The 7,515-nt window shown below is 40.7% G+C and overlaps 1 long non-coding RNA gene across 1 annotated transcript; it reads right to left on the bottom strand.

Moving 5' to 3' along the window:
* Positions 1-1,977: 1,977 nt before the first annotated feature.
* Positions 1,978-6,789, bottom strand: LOC104548755. The gene is made up of 5 exons (XR_728204.1): positions 6,712-6,789; positions 6,489-6,590; positions 6,020-6,073; positions 2,914-2,949; positions 1,978-2,276 (listed from the first exon to the last, which is right to left on the bottom strand). It is a non-coding gene; the product is annotated as an uncharacterized LOC104548755 (long non-coding RNA).
* Positions 6,790-7,515: the final 726 nt, after the last annotated feature.

Raw genomic sequence — 7,515 nt, 5'->3', positions numbered from 1 at the left:
AAGCTGTCCACAGCACAGCTGGAACTGCCTTTGCAACAAGTCTGTAACATGAGGATGAAACCCCCATTAAATACAGATGGCAATCACCAAATGCAGTGGCAGTGCTGCTTTTAATAACCATAGGCCTCCCTTTGAGGTGTAAGAGCCACCTGCAGCAGCAGCTGAAGAGTGGTTCCTTCTCCAGCCTTCTCCATGGGAGCTGCCTCCTTCCTACTGCTAATCAAAGGTTGCCCCAGTAACTCTCTTTGCACCACTTCTCCTCTGAGCACACAGATGCAGTCCCAACCTCTCCCCTTTCTTGTAATATTCTTAATTAGAGTGGAAAGACTTGGAAAAAAGAAAGGGAGCAACAGAAAAGTTTTAGTCTACAAGTTTATTACGGAGCTAGTTTGCTTCAGCAGTACAGAGAAAAATAGACCCAAAAGCTACCCCCCTTTAAAAGCACTTGTTGCATGGGGTAATTTTACCACTTATGCTGTAAACTGTAAGGGGGCAGGGCAATGGGAACCAAATAAATACTCCCCATAGCAGTGTTTAACAATGGCTTTTGGGTCACTCTAGTTTAATGCTCTTACTGCCAGCTCCCACTTGTGCAGCTTGTAATGGCCTATGGTTAGAGCAAAATATTAATTGCAGCAGCATCAGCAAGGAAAGCTACTTACTCAGCATCAATGCACTAAAATGTCCAAACACAGGGAAGAGAGAGGAAGGAACAAGACCACCACACACACTGTAGTACAGAGTGTTTGTGAGGTCGTGTATAGGGGTTCGTTATTCTTTAATACCTGGACATCCTGTAAAGCAAGAATAGATCTGAAAACCTGGGGTTGTGTGCCCATGCACAGCTGCTGCACTAACAGCAGAGTATCAACTCACTGCTGCCAAATGAGAAGCTCCAAGAGAATTATTGCTCCTCAGTGGCCTGTAAGACACAGCAATATAGGCCAGAACATACTATAAGAAAGGTTTTTTTTTAAGTCATAATCATCTGGCACTGATTTTCTTACTAGTCTGATAATAACCATTATCAGCCACAAAGACAAATCAAACTGGCAAATACCTTGCACTAGTTTATCATACTTACATTAAATCCTTCAGTAACCCATCTGTGATGAGACAGAGACCATCTGCAGGCAGATGGCTACAGTCCAGTTTCCCAAAGCAACAACTAATCAGAGCAGCAGCAAGTCCCTTGGTTACACTTTACTGCCAAAGGCGAAGATGTGAGCAGGTAAATCACATTAGATAGGTGTAACATGAGCTCTTGCTTCCTCAAATGTATTGCTACTTAAACATGACCTACACATTCTGCTTGTGACCTTCAATCTGCAAGAAAAATTGTAATTTCCTAAAAAAAAGAGTATCTAAATGTATTACCTTCTGCACCAGAACTGCCAATTTATCATAAGAATCACAAGTAAGTAGTACTATTCACAAGTAGTACTATTTGGACAACCAGGACACAAAGCAAGATTTCTAAAAATATTTACATCAGTACTTTACATTCTAGAAATATTCCTAATACCTTCAGGTAAGAAGTTCACTGGTTCTTTAACTAACAGAACAGACAGACCAGCATTCACACGTTCCTTGTTTTTTTCCATCTGCCCATGCCCTTTGTAGACATTTTTGTAAGTCAAACCATCAACTCTACAAGCACTTCCAGGCAGGTTTTCAGCTTCACTGAACTTTGAGGAGATGCAAATAAAAACACAAGGTACAGATCACCGTAACATTCAAGACTGGACTGTAAGAATGACAGCTGCTACTGGTAACTCCTCACTCCGTTCAGTGCCCTGTAGGAAGGAAGTCCTACAGCAGGCACACACCTGCTGGACAACCATGGAGTGGCTGCTGCACTACTCTCAGTTCACAAGTGCTTGTCACAGCCTGCCTCCTGCTTTTCACCACAGTAGCATGACCTGCTTCAGCTACCCAAATGCTAAAAGAAACAGCAGGATTATCACAAAATATTTCTTAGTTAGAAATGCACACTTTATTTCAATGCGCCAATAAAAAAAGCCCAACATTTCCAGATCACAGAACATTAACACAAGTTTTGCATTAGTCTACTAAGAAGACTTTCAAAAGATCCAGATTCATGCCAATTGTTAGTCAATAGAAACAACATTCTAGGACTAAGCCCTTACATTTATAAAGACATCACAAAATCCCTTATAATAATGTAAACAAAATAAATTTTTTTCTTAAACTTTAAATTTGAATCCATTCTTTCAGGACTTGCACTTCTTCAAGGGCTTCCTGATGGTGAATGACTGAAAAGGGAAATAAAGAGATTAAGAGCAACTCCTACAGCAAAACCAACAGAAACTGTGCATGCTACCCCAGGTTTCCTCTGCTCAGGAACCCTCTGGCCCAGCCTCATAATGCACCTCCCCACATTGTTTTAATTTACAGTTCATAGATAACAAGAAAACTGTTATATTTTACACCTTTATAAGTAACAACTGCTTTAAGCTTGAAAAGGGCAGGTAAAATAAGAGACACAAGCTGCGACAGCTAGGTGAGACATCTAGCCTGCTCAGAAAGCACCTGGAGCCTGTGCTCCAGCTGTGCAGAGGAGTACTTAATCTGCTGTAACTTACTGGTTCCAGTTTAGTGCTCGCCATGAGGCACTACTTCAGACTACATCAAATGCAGCACATAATTCTCTGGTTACATAGCAAAACCTGGCAGCTGTGCAACTGAGTGAGAGCCAGCTGTGAGGAGCCAGCAGCAGGAATTTCATCCTGCCACATGTTCATGGTTTGCTCCATACCTTGTATTACTCACTTCTTCCCCAGATTCTAAATTTAAGCTTTTATCCTTGTACAAGTTAACTTCTATAGCAACCAGTTGAGACACTAGTTCTATTTAACCGTATGGCACACTCCAGTTTTAAGATATTCCTACCTTCTCTTTGGAGATGGTGATCTGGACTTTGAGCGACTGTTCAAAACAAAAAAAACAATCCATGCTGTAAATACTCAGTAACCACTTTTGACCATTTCTAAACAGTAAGGACGGTTTGATGTTGTTAAACGCATTAAAAGATACCACCCCTAATGCTGCTGATAGCAAGTATATCAAATTACTTTAAGCGAGAAGCTGCAGTTGAGAAGAACGACTGAAAGCTGAAGCCCTCGGGAAAAGAGCAACACACAGCTTTAAAGCAGCTATAAAATGATCACAGTAATCCTGCAAAGCAGGAGCAGTGAATCAAGTAGAAAAGAGTCAGGAAGACTGAAAACTGCAGACAGCTGAGAACAAAGGAAGGGAAAGATATGCCCCAAATTCTGTCAAAAATACTTGTTGTCACAATCATGGGTTAAACAAAAACATGTATTCACAATCCTTCTGAAAGAATTGCCTACTGTCTCACAAAAAAACCCACAAAAATAGGGTACGAAAACTATATTGAAATCAGGTATTAAAAAAGAAAAATAATCATAAACAAAAAACCACCCTCTTCCACATGCAGCTGAAATACTGGTTCAAACAGAGATTTTGAAACATGACAACAACAAAAAACCAACCAAAAACCAACCAAACACAAAAAACCACCTGAGTGCTACTTGTATTCATAGGCTCACCTTTTAGCAGGTAAGCCAGATTTAGATCTACCATGGGACCCAGACCTATAACAGGAGAGAAATAAAGCTCAGCAAAGCAGGCAGTGTTATGCACACACAATGAAAGTTAGCGACACCAGCAACAGTAAATTCATACTACATAGCATCACAAACCAGAGAGGAAGGCTCTGGTGCTGCAGGATTTTCTCGTGACATTTCAGGAGAATCCTTTAGCTCTTATTCCAGAGACTGCACTTATCAGAAAACAAGAGTACACAAGCAGCACGAGAAGCTCCCCAGCAAAGCTTCAGCTACCACTTCAACCAAACAGAAGAACTTGTACCAGGCTCTCAAGACTTTCTGCCTGCAAGCATCCCTTCCATAAGAGGGAAAAAGTTTCAAGAGTCATCTTAGAAAGAAAATCTTCTAATAGCAAGTTAAGAGCCCAGAGTCAGACACAGGTAAGCATGTGGGCCGATTCAATCTTCTGATCAAGTTCCCAGTCCCCTTTTATTCAAGCATAGCAGTTTTTTCATCAGTTATCCCAATGAGAACAGCATTGTAGTTTTCTCTTTGGTATCTTGGCTACTATCGTGTAAACTATTCCCAGTTCATCTTATGAATTAAAATCCATTCAAACAGCGAGACATGCCTGCCACATTTATCATGTTACTCCATCAACTGTTTCTTAGAAAATATTTGTCCTCAGAGTGACAGAATTCAGGCATGTAGTGTTACTGAGTATCAGAAAGCTCACTGTTAACAATAGTCAGTTGTATAACAGACTTGGCCAAAAGAGCAAGAAACTTTTATTCTGTTTCTGCTCGGAACAGTTTTTAAAGGGTAATCAAGATTCACCTTAACCTGGCCTACTAACTTACAGAAACACTACATAGACATTGTTGGCAGAAGTTAAAAATGAGTTATATGCCACTGCTTTTAAACCTTCCTGGTCGCTATGCTAAGCCATCATCTGTCACAGTTCCTAACACTATAACCAGTGGTTTTATTACTTTATCACAGTTAGACAGAATGGAGTTTCTTACAACTACCTAATACTTGTATTTTGTAGGAAAACCATGACTTCCTTTGGCAAGAAATACAATAAGGCAGCACACGAGCATCATCTTACTACAAGAAGTGCTGGCAAATCCTCCTTCCAAGAGGCACAGCAACAGAGCAGGACTGCAGATAAAATGCTCTAGAAGCAACATTGGTTACATACTGCTGTATTGCTGAATTAGCAGAGGACTGGCACTGGCTAAGAGAGAAGAGTTTTCACAATGCTCCCTAACTGCAGTCCTGAACACTTCCTACACAAAGTCAGCATTCCTCAGAAGTGTCCATATGAGCGTCATGTCTTTCATGCACAAACATGACTGTCCCAGAACTAGAGGTCACCAAGCAACCTCAACAGTATCCAGACTCTTCCACAGCAACAGCGTACAATTTGAGCCTGGCTATTCATCTCCTACACTACAGGCCTGTATGAGCAGTAAGTCAGGACAGCTCTAGTAATAAGCATCGTCATACCCATGATCAATGTGCAAGCCATAAAGCAGCAGGCAGACCCCTAAGAAAAGCATTTCTCTTCCCCACATTCTAATGCAAAACAAAAGACAAGTTCTTCCAACTTATCAGCTCTCATGTTCATCACATTTTTATCCTACTCTTATCTTTTGAACTAAGACTTAGCATAAAAGATAGAGGAAAATAATGCAGGAGTGTTTACTCTATATCCATTTTCCTCAACTTCCATTTCAGCATGGAAAACGTCCAGATGCACAAAACCAAGGCTACACATCAGAGAGAACTTTCAAAACACTACTTGTGGCATATTAAGACTCATGGTCCTGTTCATTCAGCCCTCCAAACCTCTGAGGTCAAGTGTCCTACCCCATGTAATAGAGCTCTTAGCCCTACAGCAATTTAATTTTATCTAACTCTCAGAACTGGAACTGACAAGGCTGAAAAGCTACAAGCAAGACTTCAGTCAACAGCAGCAACCTCATCATCACTTTATTTTTCTTTTCTCCCCAGGAACTGGGATTTACAGAAACACATGCTAAGAAAAACCCACAGCATTTCCTGCAGGACAGAAGGTCAAGCATTCTGTAAATGTGTAGGCATTTAAATGGCTTTCAAAACTTCTCTCCATGGACTTTAAATCAACTATATGACAATTATATACTATAATACAAGACTATTATATTATAGTGTATAGTATATAAGCTATATATGGTAGCCACAGACCAAAAACACTTATGTTTATTACAAGAAATAAACCACTCCCTTCATCTGTGAAAAGGCATAAACTCTTAATATTAAGTGCAAAAATAGCAGTGCTGCACAACATTCTAACCCTTTTCAGCCAAACTTCCCTGGGGAAGAAAACAAAAACCAAAACCCAAAACTATTACTGCTTTGAATTAAAACAAGTATCTCACCTGCTTCGAGGCCACACAACAGACCGGGACCTTGAGCGTGATCTGGACCTAGACCTCGGAAAAAAAAATAAAGGAGTTTTAAAAAAGCAGTAAAAGCTCAACTACGTGATTCATTATTTTCTTAGAACTATGTTTTTCCAGAAGTAACTTTTACTAATAGAAAGCTATAGTGCATTTTTCCAGTACTACCATGTAAATAAGAAATGCCACTGGCAGTTGACTAAGCATAATTACTCCCTGTATCCTTGAAGATTAAGTAGGAAACCTCAAGCATAGATCAAGACTCTAACTTTGGTACACTATTAAAATGAGCTCAGAAAGAGCAGTTCCAAAATAATGCGCTTAAGTTTTTAGCTTCAAAGAAAGTATTCCGATTAGCTCTCAGGGATGTAACACCACGAAGGTTCCTGCAGACACATGGTTATGTTCTCTTCTACAATGCTGTGGACTAAACAGAAAACACATGTACCTTGACCTCCTTATAGAACCAGACCGAGATCTGCGAGGTGAAAATGATCTATATCTACGAGGAGAGATTGACCTGGACCTGCGGTAGGAGGCTGACCTTGATCTACAAAAAAGAAAAAAACAACCAAATTTCATGCAAGGTACTTTACACAAGGACTACAGAAAGGGGGGGAGCAGAGGGAAGAGTAGGAAAAAGAAAGAAAACACAACAGTCTGAACTCTACCTCCTACCGCGACTCCGACTGCGTGACCGAGAATACCTTCTTCCTCGGGACCTTGAGCGGGATCTAGACCGGGACCTGGTTTTAGGTTAGAGAATACAGGTATCAGGAAACAGCTGCAGCAATCTCTGCATGTGAAGCCCTGCTGAAGTCAAAACTCATTTCCGATAACTAAAAATAAATTTAAAAAAAAAAACAGAAACCAAAACAACAAAAACACACCACTAGCATCTGTCAGTTGGAAAAAATCTCTGGGCCTACTTGTCTTGAGCATTTTACTACCTAGAAAAATGTTAAAAGCTGAATTACATTGCAGAATTACATTAGCATAGAAAACACTGTAATGCGTATTTAAAATAAACCTTGCAAGTTTGCAGGTCGACCCTCTTTGGCCCAAGGTCTAGCAGATCTAGACGGTCTAGAAGTATCTATAGCCGATCGCTGCATCTAGGTGTTCTCTTCAATCTAACGACGATCAAACTGACAGCCCAATGAGCCAGGGTGAGTGAGGCTTGATTGACGCAAGAAGATTTTTCTAGGTGGGAATGTGGTCAATCTGGTGTTCCTCTTTCTAAACCTGAGGGGGGCCCCAATTGAAAGCCAAATTTACTGTTACGGCGATCACCGTCTCAAATTTTCTGCCCTTAAAGAATAAGGTGAAGCTACGTGTAGATGGCTCGAGGGGATCTGGCCTCTTATGCTGATCACCTCAAGGTCTAGGAGGATCTTAAGTGTCGGATTTGCAAGGCGCCTCAGCATGAAATCTTAAGGCTCGTGACATTCTGAATCAAGGCGACTGACTCAAAC

This window comes from Mesitornis unicolor, unplaced genomic scaffold (assembly GCF_000695765.1).
Source record: "Mesitornis unicolor isolate BGI_N332 unplaced genomic scaffold, ASM69576v1 scaffold23441, whole genome shotgun sequence".
NCBI classification, from domain to species: Eukaryota; Metazoa; Chordata; class Aves; order Mesitornithiformes; family Mesitornithidae; genus Mesitornis; species Mesitornis unicolor.
This window is presented reverse-complemented; position numbering and strand designations above follow the sequence as displayed.